We start from the raw sequence: 20566 nt of genomic DNA, 5'->3' as shown, positions 1-20566 counted from the left end.
CTCAGGTAAGAAAGCAATTAAGTCTTGGCCTATTTGCTTATCCTCTCTCTGTCTAGCCCAAACAGCCCCATTTGTTACCATCGCTGCTCTTTCACAGAGGAGAAGCCAGGTGCTGGGGAGACAGGATGAGGATAAGGTAGTCCCAGGGTGACTTCAGTGAACGCCACAGCAGTGCTCATCACAATCCTCTTGAAATTCCTTGGAGAAAAGCTTTCCAGATATACGAGGGGAGGGAAAAACCTGCCTAGTTAAAGCCTTACATAACCTCAGTGCAGAAACCAGCTGGGTCCTAGTAAATGCAATACAGGCATCTCATTTGAGGCCAGTGCATCTACCAGAGGCTACATTATTAATGAGCTGAGAAGGGGGCAAATTGTAACTTGAAGAAGATGAGCAAGAAAGAAGCAATAGCCATTTGGATCGAAGGTAGCAAAACATTCAACACAAACCTTCTATAACTCTCCTACCAGAAATAACTTATTTCAGATCGGGGGTTTTGGCCTTTAGAGAGCTGAGCCTGGATGTATGTTTTCTGTGGTTGCTTGTTTTATAGCACAGGTTGAACTCTGGAGAGAGGACGTTATGGAGCCAAGTCTTCCTACATATTCTTAATGATTGTAAAGTGTCTGGATTTACTGCATGAAAAATGCAGGCTGTAAAAGCAGAGTGGTGCATGCTGTAAAAAAATTGCTGTCTGTGCCTCTTTAATAGAATACAGTGAAAACATGGCAACAGTCAGTCAAAAGTTGCAATTGGAAAGCAATAATAAATAAAATATCCCTTAACAATGCAAACAGAAGACATCCAATCATTAAAGCTTTGCTTAAGTACACTGCCAGCTTATGACTCAGAGCAAACCAAATGCACCAAATGCTATGTCAATGATAATTCTCAGAGATTCGGGAGTGCCCCACAGTTGACATGAATAATTCTGACAACCCTGCAAGTACTAATGGTTAAGACATCAAAATAAAACACAGCATTAGGGCTTCCCTGGTGGCGCAGTGGTTGAGAGTCCACTTGCCGATGCGGGGGACACGGGTTCGTGCCCCGGTCCGGGAAGATCCCACATGCTGCGGAGCGGCTAGGCCCGTGAGCCATGGCCACTGAGCCTGCGCGTCTGGAGCCTGTGCTCCGCAACGGGAGAGGCCACAACAGTGAGAGGCCCGCATACCGCAAAACAAAAAACACAGCATTAAAGGAGACATGAGGGTCCTGCCTTAATAGAGCTAATTTTGCTTATGCTGAGAAGTACAGGAATCCATGCCCCGTGACTGAACATCCTTGATTCCATACATTCTTAAGACTCAGGAAAATATTGGGAAATATTGCTATTAGTAGCTACCCAGCTATCTGAAACAGACTACGGGATACATATTGACAAGCTTTCAACAATTTACTACAGCCGATAAATATCATTTCTCCTTGCAGTGCCATTTTCTGAAATGTGCATTCTGTTACTATAGCAACTTTCATTTTGTTAACCTGTTGCTCACATTAAAAGTCTGTTATTTTTAGCATAACATTTCCAGAAGTCTTTGACAAAGAGAAATGGGAAAAGACTGCAGCTTGAAGATGAATGTGATGTCCAATATGAATTCTAATATGTAGCATATTCGGTCAGTATATCATCTATTATGAGGTTGCAGAAATATAGATTTTAAAAAAATTGTATGTTTATGGACTTTGTAGAAAAAAATACCATACCCCATATCTTTTTTTGGAACAAGGTCGGGTATAAATAAATAACAATATCCAAATGGATTTATTTTTTACAAATTTTTACTTACATAGAATCCAAGGAGAGGAACGTATTGCTGAGGATTTTTTGTGCCGTGGTAGGGTCAAGGCTTTTGCTGTTGGATTGCAGTTTTAAAGATACTGCTGTAATGCTAGGACATGTGGGGCAAAGGGGATGAATTACAGCTATGAAAATGTCATGCAGTAAGAAATTAAGTTGGGGGGAGCAGTTCTGTAGATAGCTGACACTCATGATAAATTGTGACAGAGCCTAATTTTTGACCTTCACACAAACAAATCGCTTCCTCTTTTTCCAAAATATTGTCTTATTTTTCACTTCCCTGTTGAAAACGAAGTTCTGTGTAGTTTGATACAGCATGGCTGGGAATGATCAACTTTATGAACACTGACTGTTTTCCCCTTTGGATTTGGGTAGGGAGGACCCTGACCTTCATTTATTACAAGTGATCCTGGAAATTAAATTTGACTTGATTTCTAGATGGGAACAATTAGTTCCTAATGCTGTAACTAATATTCTCTAATTATTAGAAAGGCGATGGAGTGCAGTGGATAAGGGTTTGGCTTCCAGAACCAGACTGCCTGGATTTGAATCCCAGCCTCATCAGTCACTAACTGTGCCCTTTGGCAATTTACCTATCTGTGCCACACAGTCTCCTCATTTGTAGGACAGGGATGATGACAATAGTACCTATCATAGAGTTGTTGTGAGAATTAAATAATTTATACATGTAATATGCTTAAAAGAGTACCCAGTCCATAGTCAGCTTTATCAGAAGTATCATCATTTTTATCCCTTAACCTCAAGCAGTACAGCTTTCCTTTACTGTCTTAATTACAAAACATACACACAATCACCCGCACACACACACAGTTACTTATCCTTTTACTGGTTGGCTAATACAGCTGGGTATAAGCTAATATGTAGTTTTCTAATAGGTAAATTGCCAAAGGTCACACAGTTAAGTGACTGACAAGGGTGGGATTCATACCCAGGTAGTCTGGTTCCTGAAGTCAGGCCCTTATCCACTCCACTTCACTGACTTTCTCATAGAGAATTTTAGTCAGAACATTAGGAAAGAATTGTTCCCATCTAGAATTCAAGTCATAGCTGCAATTTATCCCCTAGCCCCTGCCTTCAGTTGAAATACATATTACCCCAAATATTGCATCCCTGTATGAGTTCTCCGCTCTAAGCATTTCCCCAACACTCACAGACTCATGGTGATAGGTCCTAAAGGACACTGACCAGGCCCTAGAACCCAGTCTCTCCCCACCCCAGGTTTATTGAGGTCTAATTTACATAGAATAAAATCCACCCTTTTAGAGTACAGTTCTGTATGTTTGGGCAAGTGCACATAGTAACCACCATTATCTTATAGAACATTTTCATAACTCCCCCAAATTCTCTCCTACCCCTTTGGAGTCAATACCCCTTCTCCCGCTCTTTTCCTGCCCCTATGGTTTTGCCTTTTTCAGAACGCTATATAAATTGAATCATACAGTATGTAACCTTTTAAGTCTGGCTTCTTTCACTTGGAATAATACATTCGAGATTTATTCATACTGTATGTGTCAGTAATTCATTGTTTTTACTATTGAATAGTATTCCATTGTATAAATGTCCACAGTTTTAGAACTCAGTCTTAAAGCAGCAGGTCTTTTTTTCTGCTCCAAGAATATGTAGTTCTAAACTAGGTAAGGATCATATAAAGTCTCTCAAATATAGTGGAGATACCTGATGTTACTTGATATAATGGAGAATTCTAGAAGCTCGAGTTATTGAAACCTATGAAATAGTTGCTTGGTATGTTTTGTGGAGTCTCCCATCTATGATTCCAGTGGAGAGGGAAAAAAAGGGGAGAATTAGAAAAGTTATCTTAGACACAAATCCTATCTCTGGAGAGATTGTTAATTAGTAAAGAAGGACAAATGCAATAAAGTACAAAAGGTAGACAAATCCATCTTAATCAGAGTTATAATCATAAAAGCTGTACTTTTCTCCTTCCCGTCAATGCCCTTTACCAAACAAGTAGCAAAGGAGGAACATGAGGTTGTAAGGAATGTGTCAAGTGTATGACTGTGATGATCCTCACTTTGAGTGCGCCTGGGACAAAGCTCGCCTCATTCACCTTTGCCATTTCTCCTTTGGGTTCATGGTATATGACAATTGGGAGGTGCTCACAAAATATTTGCTTAATAAATGAAAAATTCATTCTTTGCCATGAATGTTACCAAATAAGGAGTTGTAAATTTGGCCGATGATCTCTTAAAACTCGTATCTTTTCACGGCTGATCTGGGCTCAAACACAAAAATTTCTGGTAGTGGTCTTTCAGCTGCACCATACTAACTAAGACTTCCCAACTGGATCACAATTCCTCTTAATAGAGTGTTCACAGACCAATGACTTGATTTTCTCTGTTGCCAAGGAAGGAGGATGGGGAAAGAAGCACTTTCAATCACTGCCTTCCAATGATTCATCCCAAGTATTTGAAAATTCATTATCAGCCTGTTTTTGAAGGAATACTTATTACTGATTTTTAGTTATTACCTGTTTTTGAAAGCAAGACTGAATATTATCAGTCATTTGACCCTAAAGTCATAGTCTCAAAAAAATGTTAACCTTTTTCCCATTAGGATATTTTCCAATACAGTAAAATATTCTTGCCATAAATGATGAGCAAGTATATGAAGGAAAATTGCTTGATAATCTCTGTCTGGGTAAAGGCTAGGTACTCCCATGAGCAAGACTAGAATTTTAAGAATAAAATTCTGATATTTGTTAAATTTTTCAGGGCTCGATTTCCATGACTAGTAAGTATCTGCACACTCAGGCGTACTAGTGTGAATTACAACATGTACAGAAAGGAAAGTTTCTGGCTCTAGTCACTTGTAAAGAGACTGTTTACCTTGTCTGCACATACTGCTCAGCTGAACTGTAATTATTATCATCTGGATCCACCAAGTTTAAGTAGTTACATAAAAGCAGATATTGAGGGGATCTTTAGTTAAAGCTCTAAAAAAAATAAAGATTAATTGAGAAAAACTGAATATACACCAGGGGGAGAAAACTATATTCAATTAACTTTAATATAAAAATATATTGCACAGCAAAGGAAACCACAAACAAGACCAAAAGACAACCCTCACAATGGGAGAAAATATTTGCAAATGAAGCAACTGACAAAGGATTAATCTCCAAAATTTACAAGCAGCTCATGCAGCTTAATAACAAAAAAACAAACAACCCAATCTAAAAATGGGCAGAAGACCTAAATAGACATTTCTCCAAAGAAGATATACAGATTGCCAACAAACACATGAAAGACTGCTCAACATCATTAATCATTAGAGAAATGCAACTCAAAACTACAATGAGATATCATCTCACACCAGTCAGAATGGCCATCATCAAAAAATCTAGAAACAATAAATGCTGGAGAGGGTGTGGAGAAAAGGGAACACTCTTGCACTGCTGGTGGGAATGTGAATTGGTTCAGCCACTATGGAGAACAGTATGGAGGTTCCTTAAAAAACTACAAATAGAACTACCATATGACCCAGCAATCCCACTACTGGGCATATACTCTGAGAAAACCATAATTCAAAAAGAGTCATGTGCCAAAATGTTCATTGCAGCTCTATTTACAATAGCCAGGACATGGAAGCAACCTAAGTGTCCATCATCGGATGAATGGATAAAGAAGATGTGGCACATATATACAATGGAATATTACTCAGCCATAAAAAGAAACGAAATTGAGCTATTTGTAGTGAGGTGGATGGACCTAGAGTCTGTCATACAGAGTGAAGTAAGTCAGAAAGAGAAAAACAAATACCATATGCTAACACATATATATGGAACTTAAGAAAAAAAATGTCATGAAGAACCTAGGGGTAAGGCAGGAATAAAGACACCGACCTACTAGAGAATGGACTTGAGGATATGGGGAGGGGGAAGGGTGAGCTGTGACAAAGCGAGAGAGAGGCATGGACATATATACACTACCAAACGTAAGGTAGGTAGCTGGTGGGAAGCAGCTGCATAGCACAGGGAGATCAGCCTGGTGCTTTGTGATCGCCTGGAGGGGTGGGATAGGGAGGGTGGGAGGGAGGGAGACGCAAGAGGGAAGAGATATGGGAACATATGTATATATATAAAACTGATTCATTTTGTTGTAAAGCAGAAACTAACACACCATTGTAAAGCAATTATACTCCAAAAAAGATGTTAAAAAAATAAATAAAAAATTTAAAAAATAATATAAAAATATACAACAAAATATAAATAATTAGAATTCTAGTTCTGGAATTTAAATATAGATTCTTTCTTTCTTTCCACTTTTTTCCAAAGTGGAGTTACCATATTAGTCATAGGAGATGAAAAGATATAGGTACAGAATTCTGAATACAGTAAGCCAACTACACATGAACCTTCAAGTTTCGAACTTTCAAAGATGTAAACATGCGTTCACACGTCCAGTCACGTAAGTTAGTTCACATGTCTGGCGTACATTGTCACGTGCATCCTCTACAAGTGGTTGTGATTTTGTGTACTTTAGGACGACTTCATTGAACTCCTTGCTGTGTAACACGAGGAGCTTACTAATGAAGATCTGATGGAATTGGAGGCCCAGAGAAAGGACGAAGAGAGACAAGAGGAAGAAGTAACTGAAGAACCGAAGAGATTCACGACGCAGGAAATGGCAAGGGGATTTTCTTTATTTGAGGAGGCACTGTTAGTTTCTGAGGCACAGGACCCGAGTGTAGAATGGTACACGAAAGTTGCAGCAGCCATTCAGAATGCAATCCAGTGCTACCGTGTCATCTCTGACGAGAAAAGAGGCTAGACAGAACTGAATCCAGCAAGGAACCAGAGCCTGTGCCATCAGCGTCAGGCGTGAGTGAAATTGCAGCTTGCTTTCCGTCTCCTATTGCTGACGATCCTTCAGCTCTACCATCTCCCACCTCCTCTCCCTCCTCCAGTCAGTAACTCTTCTTCCCTGTTCACTCGATGCCAGCCCCTGGATGCCAGCTGTTGTACTGTACTACTGTACTTTTCAAGGTGCTGTACTGTAAGATTAAAAAGGTTTTCTTTATTTTTTTGTGTTTGTTTTTTATGTATTATTTGTGTGAAAAGTATTATAAACCTATTACAGTACAGTCCTATATAGCTGATTGTGTTAGTTGGGTACCTAGGCTAACTTTCTTGGACTTAACGAACAAATTGGACTTATGAACACGCTCTCAGAACAGAACATGTTCATATGTAGGGGACTTAATCTATCTAAATTCTCAGCCAACTGTCGGTGTCATGAGAGGCAGATCAACGTGAGGACCTTGATCTGTCCTGAGCTAGACTGAATACAAGTTGCCCTTTGTGCTTCTGTATGAGGGCCGCACTTTAGAAGAGACTGGGCAGCCTCCAGGGCCCCTTGCTCCCAGTTCACTTGCTAATCTTGAGCCTCAGCGTTTTTCCAGTTGATGGCAAGTAAATCTAATGAAGCATTAATCCAAGGCAAAGGATATAAAGAGGAATAGCTATTCCCTCCAGAGACAACATCAGAGCTATCATATGCTGACCACCCATGCACTTGAGAAAGAAACATCCTCAGAGAGTCAATTCAAAAGAGACCTAAAACCTAAAGCCGAACAAAAGATGACTAGGAACTTCTTCTAACCAAGATGCAGTGACAGGGTTTAAATTTATCTTCTTATCTGAAACAAATAAAATACTATACAAAATGTGTAAAACAGTGATTTTTAAGTCATTGGACATCAGGCTATGAAGGATATGATCCCTGAGAGGTGGGAACCTACTGTTGCCCCAGCTTACTGCTTTGAGACAGTTTGAAGGCTGTGGTGTGTTGAGGGCAAATCCAGGTGGAATGAATCAAACTCCCGAAGGTGAGAGATATTGCTAAGAAGACTGGGAGGACAAAATATCTAGAGTTAACAAAACGTAGCCCTGGAGAGAAGAGAGCTGCAGAGGGAGAAAATTCTGCAGATTTATAGAAGTCCCTCTCAAGTATTCAGCAGAGTACCCATCAGCACGTGCATATAAGGAAACTACCTGTGCATGTAAGGAAACTACCCAAGGCCAAGGAAAAAACCATCCCAAAGGATTAGTAGGAACAGTACTTGGTAATAACACAGGGCTGTTAACAGTGTCTGTTCTTACCAGCTAGGCTAGTAATCTTCATAATTCATGGAATATTGGGTAGAGTCATCAGAAGAATTTTACCTAAGTAGTGGAGAATGATTAGTCCTAGACTAAATGCTGCTCCATTCCTCAGAAACAGATCTTAAAAGAAGACCCAAAAGGATCAAAGTAACTTAACTTCATCCCACAACAAGATCAAGAATATTTATCAGAATACAAAAATATCCAGCATCCAACAAGGTAAAATTCACAATGTGTGACAGTCTATTAAAGATTACCAGGCAAGTAAGGAAGCAGGAAAGCAGAAATCATAATGAGGAGAATAATGAATCAATGAAAACAGACCCAGAACTGGCACAGATATTTGAACTGGCAGAAAATGACATTAATAGCCGCTAATATAACTCAATTTCATATGTTCAAAGAGTTAGAGGAAAGATTGTACATGTTAAGTAGAAAATTGAAGAAATATTTTTAAAAGACCTAAATCAAAATTATAAAGATAAAAACAATAGTGTGTGATATGAAAAATATACTAGATGGGATGAAAGGCAGATTCAATGTTACAGAATAAACGATTAGTGACCTTGAAGCAATAGTATTAAGAACTATCTGTAACAGATACCAAAACACAGAAAAGAAAAAAGTTTTAAAAAATGAACAGATCACCAGATAGCTGTAGAACAACTTCATACACCTAATGCACATGTAATTGATATACCTAAAAGAGAGGAAAGACAGATGGGAATTAAAAAAATGTTTGAAGAATAACAGCCCCCAGATTTCAAATCTGGCACAAACTAAAATCCTAGAGATCGAAGAAAATCAATGAACCTGAAGCACAAAAAACATAAAGAAAACCAAACAAAGGCATGCCACAATCAAATTCTCAAAACCAGGGCTTCCCTGGTGGCGCAGTGGTTGAGAGTCCGCCTGCCGATGCAAGGGACACAGGTTCGTGCCCCGGTCTGGGAAGATCCCACATACCGCGGAGCGGCTGGGCCCGTGAGCCATGGCCGCTGAGCCTGCGCGTCCAGAGCCTGTGCTCCGCAATGGGAGAGGCCACAACAGTGAGAGGCCCGCATACTGCAAAAACAAAAACAAATTCTCAAAACCAGTCCTAAAGAGAAAATCTTAAAAGCAGTCGGAGAAAAAAGATATGTTGGATGACAGCATATTTCTTACCAGAAATAATGCAAAAGGACAGCAGATCAACATCTTTAAGGTAGTAAAAGAAGTAAACTGTCAACTTAGAATTCTCTAGTCAGCAAAAATAGCATTCAAAAATGAAGGTAAAATAAAGACATTTCAGACATAAAAATGCTGAAAGAATTAATCACCAGAAGACTCATATTACAAGAAATGTTAGAAAGTTGATCAGGCGAAAAGAAAATCATACAAATGAAAATCTAGAGCTACTAAATGAATGAAGCACACCAGAATGGTAGCTACTTGTGTAGAAATATATGATACTTTTGTTATTTAAATATCTTTAAAAGATAAATGATTGCTTAAACAAAGGTAAAAATAATGTAGCATGGGGTTTATAACACATGTAAAAGTAAAATGTATGATAACAAAAGAACAAAGCCAGGAAGGAGAGAGTTGAAAAATATACTGTTTAGGGTTCTTATACTTCACGTGAAGTGATGTACTATCAAGTGATGGTAGACTGTGACCAATTTAAAATGTATACTATACACCCTAAAGTAATCACAAAAAGAGCAAGGCAAAGAGTTATAGCCAATAAGCCAACAGAAGGATTGAAATGGAATTATAAAATTAATAAACCTAAAAGAAAGCAGAAAAAGAGGAACAAAGAACATATGAGACAAAGAGAAAACAAATAGCATAATGGTAAATGTAATCTGAACACAATAACCACATTAAGTGTAAACAGTCTAAACACCCCATTAAAAGGCAGGAATTGTCAGATTGGATAAAAAGCAAGATCCCACTGTATGCTGCCTACAAAAAACACACAATTATAAAAGCACAAACAAGATAAAAGTAAAATGATGAGAAAAGATAAACCATGCTAACACTACCCAAAAGAAAGCTGGAGTGGCTATATTAATTACCTAATAATTAATAATAATGATATTAATAATTACCTGAGGGCATATATTCACACAAAGACTTGTACACAAATATTCAGAAAAACTTAATTTGTACTCAGCCATAAAAAGGAATGAAACGGGGTCATTTGTAGAGATGTGGATGGACCTAGAGATTGTCATACAGAGTGAAGTCAGAAAGAGAAAAACAAATATAGTATATTAATACATATATGTGGAATCTAGAAAAATGTTACAGATGAAGTGGTTTGCAAGGCAGAAATAGAGACACAGACATAGAGAACAAACATATGAACACCAAGGTGGGAAAGTGGGGGGAGGGGTGGTGGTGGTGGGATGAACTGGGAGATTGGAATTGACATATATACACTAATATGTATAAAACAGATAACTAATAAGAACCTGCTGTATAAAAAAAATTAAATTAAATTAAAAAACAATAGAACAAAAAGAATCACCAATGTCTAGAACAATAACTGGAAAAAAATAGATGTTAAAAATATTTGTTGGGCTTCCCTGGTGGCGCAGTGGTTGAGAGTCTGCCTGCCGATGCAGGGGACGCGGGTTCGTGCCCCGGTCCGGGAAGATCCCACATGCCGCGGAGCGGCTGGGCCTGTGAGCCATGGCCGCTGAGCCTGCGCGTCCGGAGCCTGTGCTCCGCAGCGGGAGAGGCCACAGCAGTGAGAGGCCCGCGAAACGCAAGAAAAAAAAAAAATTTGTTGGAGGCTTCTGGGAAGATGGCGGAAGAGTAGGACACGGAGATCACCTTCCTCCCCACAGATACAACAGAAATACATCTACACGTGGAACAACTCCGATAGAACACCTACTGAATGCTGGCAGAAGACCTCAGAACTCCCAAAAGGCAAGAAACCCCCCACGTACCTGGGTAGGGCAAAAGAAAAAAGAAACAACAGAGACAAAAGAATAGGGACGGGACCCGCACCAGTGGGAGGGAGCTGTGAAAGAGGAAAGGATTCCACACACTAGGAAGCCCCTACACGGGCGGAGACTGCAGGTGGCGGAGGGTAAAGCTTCCGAGCCGCAAAGGAGAGCGCAGCCACAGGGGTGCGGAGGGCAAAGCAAAGACATTCCCGCACAGAGGATCAGGGCCGACCGGCACTCACCAGTCCGAGAGGCTTGTCTGCTCACCCGCCGGGGCGGGCGGGGCTGGGAGCTGAGGCTCAGGCTTCGGTTGGAGCGCCGGGAGAGAACTGGGGTTGGCGGCCTGAACACAGCCTGCAGGGGGTTAGTGCGCCACAGCTAGCCAGGAGGGAGTCCGGGGAAAAGTCTGGACCTGTCAAAGAGGCAAGAGACTTTTTCTTCCCTCTTTGTTTCCTGGCCCGCGAGGAGAGGGGATTAAGAGCGCTGCTTAAAGGAGCTCCAGAGACAGGCGCGAGCCGCAGCTAAAAGTGCGGACCCCAAAGACAGGCATAACACGGTAAGGCTGCTGCTGCCGCCAACAAGAAGCCTGTGTGCCAGCACAGGTCACTATCCACACCCCGCTTCTGGGGAGCCTGTGCAGCCCGCCACTGCCAGGGTCCCGGGATCCAGGGACAACTCCCCCCGGAGAACGCACGGCGCGCCTCACGCTGGTGCAACGTCACGCCGGCCTCTGCCGCCGCAGGCCCACCCCACACTCCGTGCCCCTCCCTCCCCCCCGGCCTGAGTGAGCCAGAGCCCCCGGATCAGCGGCTCCTTTAACCCCGTCCTGTCTGAGCGAAAAACAGACGCTCTCCGGCGACCTACATGCAGAGGCGGGGCCAAATCCAAAGCTGAGCCCCTGGGAGCTGTGAGAACAAAGAAGAGAAAGGGAAATCTCTCCCAGCAGCCTCAGAAGCAGCGGATTAAAGCTCCACAATCAACTTGATGTACCCTGCATCTGTGGAATACATGAATACACAACGAATCATCCAAAATTGAGGAGGTGTACTCTGAGAGCAAGATTTATGATTTTTTCCCCTTTTCCTCTTTTTCTGTGTATGTGTATGCTTCTGTATGAGATTTTGTCTGTATAGCTTTGCTTCCACCATTTGTCCTAAGGTTCTGTCCGTCCGTTTTTTTAAAAAAATTTTTTCTTAATTAATATTTTTTAATAACTTTTATATTTTAATTTATCTTTTCTTTTTTCCTTCCTTCCCTCCTTCCTTCCTTCCTTCCTTCCTCCCACCATTCCTCCCTCCCTCCCTCCTTTCTTTCTTTCGTTCCTTTCCTTCTTTTTTTCTTTTCTTCTTCCTTCCTTCCTTCCTTCCTTTCTTTCTTTCTTTCTTCCTACTTCTACTAATTCTTTCTCTCTACTTTTTCTCCCTTTTATTCTGAGCCGTGTGGATGAAAGGCTCTTGGTGCTCCAGGCAGGAGTCAGTGCTGTACCTCAGAGATGGGAGAGCCAACTTCAGGACACTGGACCACAAGAGACCTCCCAGCTCCACATAATATCAAACGGTGAAAATCTCCCAGAGATCTCCATCTCAATGCCAGCACCCAGCTTCACTCAACAACCAGCAAGCTACAGTGCTGGACACCCTATGCCAAACAACTAGCAAAACAGGAACAGAACCCGACCCATTAGCAGAGAGGCTGCCTAAATCATAAGTCCACAGACACCCCAAAACACACCACCAGACGTGGACCTGCCCACCAGAAAGACAAGATCCAGCCTCATCCACCAGAACACAGGCACTAGTCCCCTCCACCAGGAAGCCAACACAACCCACTGAACCAACCTTAGCCACTGGGGACAGACACCAAAAACAACGGGAACTACGAACCAGCAGCCTGCAAAAAGAAGACCCCAAACACAGTAAGATAAGCAAAATGAGAAGACAGAAAAACACACCGCAGATGAAGGAGCAAGATAAAAACCCACCAGACCTAACAAATGAAGAGGAAATAAGCAGTCTACCGGAAAAAGAAATCAGAATGATAGTAACGATGATCCAAAATCTTGGAAATAGACTAGACAAAATGCAAGAAACATTTAACAAGGACCTAGAAGAACTAAAGATGAAACAAACAATGATGAACAACACAATAAATGAAATGAAAAATACTCCATATGGGATCAATAGCAGAATAACTGAGGCAGAAGAAAGGATAAGTGACCTGGAAGATAAAATAGTGGAAATAACTACTGCAGAGCAGAATAAAAAAAAAAGAATGGAAAGAATTGAGGACAGACTCAGAGACCTCTGGGACAACATTAAATGCACCAACATTCGAATTATAGGGGTTCCAGAGGCAGAAGAGAAAAAGAAAAGGACTGAGAAAATATTTGAAGAGATTATAGTTGAAAACTTCCCTTATATGGGAAAGGAAATAGTTAATCAAGCCCAGGAAGCACAGAGAGGCCCATACAGGGTAAATGCAAGGAGAAATTCGCCAAGACACATATTAATCAAACTGTGAAAAATTAAATACAAAGAAAGCATATTAAAAGCAGCAAGGGAAAAACAACAAATAACACACAAGGGAATCCCCATAAGGTTAACAGCTGATCTTTCAGCAGAAACTCTGCAAGCCAGAAGGGAGTGGCAGGACATACTGAAAGTGATGAAGGAGAAAAACCTGCAACCAAGATTACTCTACCCAGCAAGGATCTCATTCAGATTTGATGGAGAAATTAAAACCTTTACAGACAAGCAAAAGCTGAGAGAGTCCAGCACCACCAAACCAGCTCTACAACAAATGCTAAAGGAACTTCTCTAGGCAAGAAACACAGGAGAAGGAAAAGACCTACAATAACGAACCCAAAACAATTTAGAAAATGGGAATAGGAACATACATATCAATAATTACCTTAAATGTAAATGGACTAAATGCTCACACCAAAAGACAGATATGCTGAATGGATACAAAAACAAGACCCATATATATATGCTGTCTACAAGAGACCCACGTCAGACCTAGAGACACATACAGACTGAAAGTAAGGGGATGGAAAAAGATATTCCATGCAAATGGAAACCAAAAGAAAGCTGGAGTAGCAATTCTCATATCAGACAAAATAGACTTTAAAATAAAGACTATTAGAAGAGACAAAGAAGGACACTACATAATGATCAAGGGATCGATCCAAGAAGAAGATATAACAATTGTAAATATTTATGCACCCAACATAGGAGCACCTCAATACATAAGGCAAATACTAACAGCCATAAAAGGGGAAATCCACAGTAACACATTCATACTAGGGGACTTTAACACCCCACTGTCACCAATGGACAGATCATCCAAAATTAAAATAAATAAGGAAACACAAGCTTTAAATGATACATTAAACAAGATGGACTTAATTGATATTTAAAGGACACTCTGTCCAAAAACAACAGAATACACAGTTTTCTCAAGTGCTCCCAGAACATTCTCCAGGATAGATCATATCTTGGGTCACAAATCAAGCCTTGGTAAATTTAAGAAAATTGAAATTGTATCAAGTATGTTTTCTGACCACAATGCTATGAGACTACATATCAATTACAGGAAAAGATCTGTAAAAAATACTAACACATGGAGGCTAAACAATACACTACTTAATAACGAAGTGATCACTGAAGAAATCAAAGAGGAAATCAAAAAATACCTAGAAACAAATGACAATGGAGACACGACGACCCAAAACCTATGGGATGCAGCAAAAGCAGTTCTAAGAGAGAAGTTTATAGCAATACAAGCCCACCTTTAGAAACAGGAAACATTCGAATAAACAACCTAACCTTGCACCTAAAGCAATTAGAGAAAGTAGAACAAAAAAACCCCAAAGTTAGCAGAAGGAAAGAACTCTTAAAAATCAGATCAGAAATAAATGAAAAGGAAATGAAGGAAATGATAACAAAGATCAATAAAACTAAAAGCTGGTTCTTTGAGAAGATAAACAAAGTAGATAAGCCATTAGCCAGACTCATCAAGAACAAAAGGGAGAAGACTCAAATCAATAGAATTAGAAATGAAAAAGGAGAAGTAACAACTGACACTGCAGAACTACAAAAGATCATGAGAGATTACTACAAGCAACTCTATGCCAATAAAATGGACAGCCTGGAAGAAATGGACAAATTCGTAGAAATGCACAACCTGCCAAGACTGAATCAGGAAGAAATAGAAAATATGAACAGACCAATCACAAGCACTGAAAATGAAACTGTGATGAAAAATCTTCCAACAAACAAAAGCCCAGGACCAGATGGCTTCGCAGGCGAATTCTATCAAGCATTTACAGAAGAGCTAACACCTATCCTTCTCAAACTCTTCCAAAATACAGCAGAGGGAGGAACACTCCCAAACTCATTCTACGAGGCCACCATCACCTTGATACCAAAAACAGACAACGATGTCACAAAGAAAGAAAACTACAGGCCAATATCACTGATGAACACAGATGCAAAAATCCTCAACAAAATACTAGCAAACAGAATCCAACAGCACATTAAAAGGATCATACACCATGATCTTTCTTCCAGGAATGCAAGGATTCTTCAATATATGCAAATCAATCGATGTGATAAACCATATTAACAAATTGAAGGAGAAACACCATATGATCATCTCTATAGATGCAGAGAAAGCTTTTGACAAAATTCAACACCCATTTATGATAAAAACCCTCCAGAAAGCAGGCATAGAGGGAACTTTCCTCAACATAATAAAGGCCATATATGACAAACCCACAGCCAACATCATCCTCAATGGTGAGAAACTGAAAGCATTTCCACTAAGATCAGGAACAAGACAAGGTTGCCTACTCTCACCACTCTTATTCAACATAGTTTTGGTAGTTTTACCCACAGAAATCAGAGAAGAAAAGGAAAAAAAGGAATCCAAATCGGAAAAGAAGAAGTAAAGCTGTCTCTGTTTGCAAATGACATGATACAATACATAAAGAATCCTAAAGATGCTACCAGAAAACTACTAGACCTAATCAATGAATTTGGTAAAGTTGCAGGATACAAATATAATGCACAGAAATCTCTGGCATTCCTATACACTAAGGATGAAAAATCTGAAAGTGAAATCAAGAAAACACTCCCATTTACCATTGCAACAAAAAGAATAAAATATCTAGGAATAAACCTACCTAAGGAGACAAAAGACCTGTATGCAGAAAATTATGAGACACTGATGAAAGAAATGAAAGATGATACAAATAGATGGAGAGATAGACCATGTTCTTGGATGGGAAGAATCAACATTGTGAAAATGACTCTACTACCCAAAGCAATCTACAGATTCAATGCAATGCCTATCAAACTACCAGTGGCATTTTTCACAGAACTAGAACAAAAAATTTCACAATTTGTGTGGAAACACAAAAGACCCCGAATAGGCAAAGTAATCTTGAGAACGTAAAATGGAGCTGGAGGAATCAGGCTCCCTGACTTCAGACTATACTACAAAGCTACAGTAATCAAGACAGTATGTTACTGGCACAAAAAAAGAAAGATAGATCAAGGGAACAGGATAGAAATAAAGCCCAGAGATAAACCCACGCACATATGGTCAACTTATCTTTGATAAAGGTGGCAGGAATGTACAGTGGAGAAAGGACAGCCTCTTCAATAAGTAGTGCTGGGAAAACTGGACAGCTACATGTAAAAGTATGAGATTAGATCACTCCCTAACACCATACACAAAAATAAGCTCAAAATGGATTACAGAGACTTAAATGTAAGGCCAAAAACTATCAAAGTGTTAGAGGAAAACATAGGCAGAACACTCTATGACATAAATCACAGCAAGATCCTTTTTGACCCACCTCTTAGTGAAATGGAAATAAAAACAAAAATAAACAAATGGGACCTAATGAAACTTCAAAGCTTTTGCACAGCAACGGAAACCATAAACAAGACGAAAAGACAACCCTCAGAATGGGAGAAAATATTTGCAAATGAAGCAACTGACAAAGGATTAATTTCCAAAATTTACAAGCAGCTCATGCAGCTCAATAACAAAAAAACAAACAACCCAATCCAAAAATTGGCAGAAGACCTAAATAGACATTTCTCCAAAGAAGATATACTGACTGCCAACAAACACATGAAAGAATGCTCAACATCATTAATCATTAGAGAAATGCAAATCAAAACTACAATGAGATATCATCTCAAACCAGTCAGAATGGCCATCATCAAAAAACCCAGAAACAATAAATGCTGGAGAGGGTGTGGAGAAAAGGGCACACTCTTGCACTGCTGGTGGGAATGTGAATTGGTACAGCCACTATGGAGAACAGTTTGGAGGTTCCTTAAAAAACTACAAGTAGAACTACCATATGACCCAGCAATCCCACTACTGGGCATATACCCTGAGAAAACCATAATTCAAAAAGAGTCATGTACCAAAATGTTCATTGCAGCTCTATTCACAATAGCCCGGAGATGGAAACAACCTAAGTGTCCATCATCAGATGAATGGATAAAGAAGATGTGGCACATATATACAATGGAATATTACTCAGCCAGAAAAAGAAACGAAATTGAGCTATTTGTATTGAGGTGGATAGACTTAGAGTCTGTCATACAGAGTGAAGTAATTCAGAAAGAGAAAGACAAATACCGTATGCTAACACATATCTATGGAATTTAAGAAAAAAAATATCATGAAGAATCTAGGAGTAAGACAGGAATAAAGACACAGACCTACTAGAGAACGGACTTGAGGATATGGGGAGAGGGAAGGGTGAGCTGTGACAAAGCGAGAGAGAGGTATGGACATATATACACTACCAAACGTAAGGTAGATAGCTAGTGGGAAGCACCCGCATAGCACAGGGAGATCAGCTTGGTGCTTTGTGACCACCTGGAGGGGTGGGATAGGGAGGGTGGGAGGGAGGGAGATGCAAGAGGGAAGAGTTATGGGAACATATGTATATGTATAACTGATTCACTTTGTTATAAAGCAGAAACTAACACACCATTGTAAAGCAATTATACCCCAATAAAGATGTTAAAAAAAAACCAGAAACATGTTTTTTTAATCGCACTTTCTCTGTGGGACAGAAATCCTGGCATGGTCTAGCTGGGTGCCTCTAGCTCAACATCTCCCAGAAGGCTCTAATCAAGTTGTGGATGAGTTTAAGTCACTGTGGTAGGTAGCTTCTGATGGTAAGAATATTATTCTTACTTTTTCTGTCATTCATTTTTACTACTTTCTCTCTTAACCATTTTACTCCTTTCTTTATCTCCTTTCCATTGTCTGTTGTTTTCTTTTCTTTCTCAATACCCCTTATTAAATTTCACTTGAATCTCTGTTCTCCCTTAGGTATCTTATAATTGACTCTTTATGTCTAAGTTTGTCTTTAATGCTTTCCTGAATTAAGTCAACTCTCTTTTCATATCTCTCTGGTTTTTGATTATTTCCTTTCTTAGTTCTTAAATTTCTTACAAGGTGGTTTTTCATATCCTCAAATATGTGTTTGATTATATTTAATTCTTACAGTTTTCTTCTGCTTTGCGGTTGTTCTTCCTATGGGAACTTTTCCTCATATGTGTGAAATTCTCCTCATATGTGTGAAATTTCCTCATATGTGTGAAATTTTGTTTTCTGAGTTTTTAGAATACCTCTATGTGGATTTGCTGATTTTCTTTTTGTTCATTTCTCTGTGGCATTGGAACGTTTCACAAGATTCCTAGTTTAGTGATATCCTTTCTCTCAACATAACAGTCTAGGCACTTTAAGCAGATTTGCTTGTTAATTTGTTTTGGTGGGGGCTGGAAAGGCTGTGTGTCCTCTAGTTTTATGATTCTATTCTGTCCTATAGTACCCTACGTTCCCTCCCCCCTCCCCCAGCTTCTTTTCCTTTTTCCCACATAATTGCCAAGTGAAGTTTCTCTCTTCTTTATTTTTTTTCTCTACCAGAAGCTATGTGTTTTAAAGACTGCCCCCTTAAAATATAAGTACTTTTACATCCCATCACTGTAATCCACTTTCTGATCTTTCAGATGCTTTTTTAGAATATTCAGACTTAAAATGGAGTTAATCTTTCTGAGGCTGATTTTGGATCAGTTTTATGCCCCTTCCCTAGCTTCCTCTTCTGTCTTCCCTAGTTTTTCTCCTTTTGCCTTACTGGCTGGAGGGTGGGGAGTTACGATGGCAGCATGGGAGACTGGAATGAAATTTGGTGATTTGTTATTTCTTTACTTATACTCACTTTGAGGCTTTGGCATTTTATGTCTTCAGGCAATGCCGAGGGCTTGGTTTTTGTGTAAGTTTACATTTCCCATCTTGTTATTTGGTATTGTTTTGGGAAGATATAGTGGGAGACTGGCAGCTTGTTGGCCACCATTGCCTTCAGCTACCCAGAAGTTCTCTTAATTTTTTTTAATGCTTCTAATTACTTTTTCAAAATTTTTATTCTTTGTTAAATTGGAAGCTTCAAGAGGGCAGGGACCATGTCTATCTTGTTCTATTCTATCCCCTCTGCCTAGTACATGTACAATTACTATAGACTCAAAAGAGCACCGGACCTTAAAGTAATGAATACTATATTCAGAAGATTTGGGTTTAGATACTTAGCCTATTTAGGCCTTAGATTCTTTATCTATAACCAAGGATCTCACAGGGTAGTTGTGGAAAAGGATCAAGTATGAAAGTGCCTGACAATAGTTATTGTCTGGTCCATGCTTAGCTAACACCTAACACACACACACACACACACACACACACACACTCTCTGCATTAATAACCTATACAACTTTTTTTTCTTATTTCATGCAATCCTAAGCATTTGGTAATTACGCTAAGCCTTTTTATGTATAAATTTTTCTAACTAGTCTATCATCATTCTTTTTTATAAAGAGAAGTTTCTCATATCCTATTAAGATCTAGCTTTAAAAACCTCCTCTTGCATCTTCTTACCTTTATAAAAAATATAGAACACAAATTAAAAGTTTAGTGCATATTTTATTTTTTATATAGGCAGGCAGCCTATGTTCATAGTTTATGTTAACATCAAAAAAGCTAGTATACTAAAATCCAACTTTTATCTTGAAATTTAGAAATCATAATAGTCCTATTAGTAATAGTAATATAATAATAGCTAACACATACTGAGAGCTTACTATATGTCTGCCACAATTTTAAAACCTTGAAAGTTATCAACTCATTTAATCTTCACAATAACACTATGAGATAGGTACTATTATTATCCTCATGACATAAATAAGCAAAGTACGGTAAGTAACTTGCTGGAGGTCACACAGCTAGTAAATGGTGTAGCCACTATTTGAACACAATGAAAAAGATGTCATGAGTTAATTAGGCAAATGGTAAAATACTACTTATTCAGGTGGACTCTTTAAACCTATTCAAGCTAAACATTTCTAAGAAAAAGTAAGTCTCCAGGACTTCCCTGGTGGCACAGTGGTTAAGAATCCACCTGCCAATGCAGGGGACATGGGTTCGAGCCCCGGTCCGGGAAGATTCCACACGCCGCGGAGCAACTAAGCCCGTGCGCCACAACTACTGAGCCTGCGCTCTAGAGCCCACGAGCCACAACTACTGAAGCCCGTGTGCCTAGAGCCCGTGCTCCGCAACAAGAGAAGCCACCGCAATGAGGAGCCCGCACACCACAAC

General features: G+C 39.6%; 1 long non-coding RNA gene across 2 annotated transcripts in view; it reads right to left on the bottom strand.

The window, feature by feature from the left end:
- Nucleotides 1–20566, bottom strand: part of LOC109551290 (uncharacterized) — a 422401-nt gene that overhangs the window by 73549 nt on the left and 328286 nt on the right. The window contains exon 8 of one of the 2 annotated variants that reach the window (XR_002178019.3): nt 11128–11297. The exons of the other annotated variant lie outside the window; for it this stretch is intronic. This is a non-coding gene — a long non-coding RNA (uncharacterized lncRNA). The remainder of the gene's footprint in view (nt 1–11127; nt 11298–20566) is intronic. 2 annotated transcript variants of the gene reach the window in all.

This window comes from Tursiops truncatus, chromosome X, assembly GCF_011762595.2.
Source record: "Tursiops truncatus isolate mTurTru1 chromosome X, mTurTru1.mat.Y, whole genome shotgun sequence".
NCBI lineage: Eukaryota > Metazoa > Chordata > Mammalia > Artiodactyla > Delphinidae > Tursiops > Tursiops truncatus.
The sequence above is the reverse complement of the archived record's forward strand: the minus strand, read 5'-3'. Positions and strand labels throughout refer to the sequence as shown.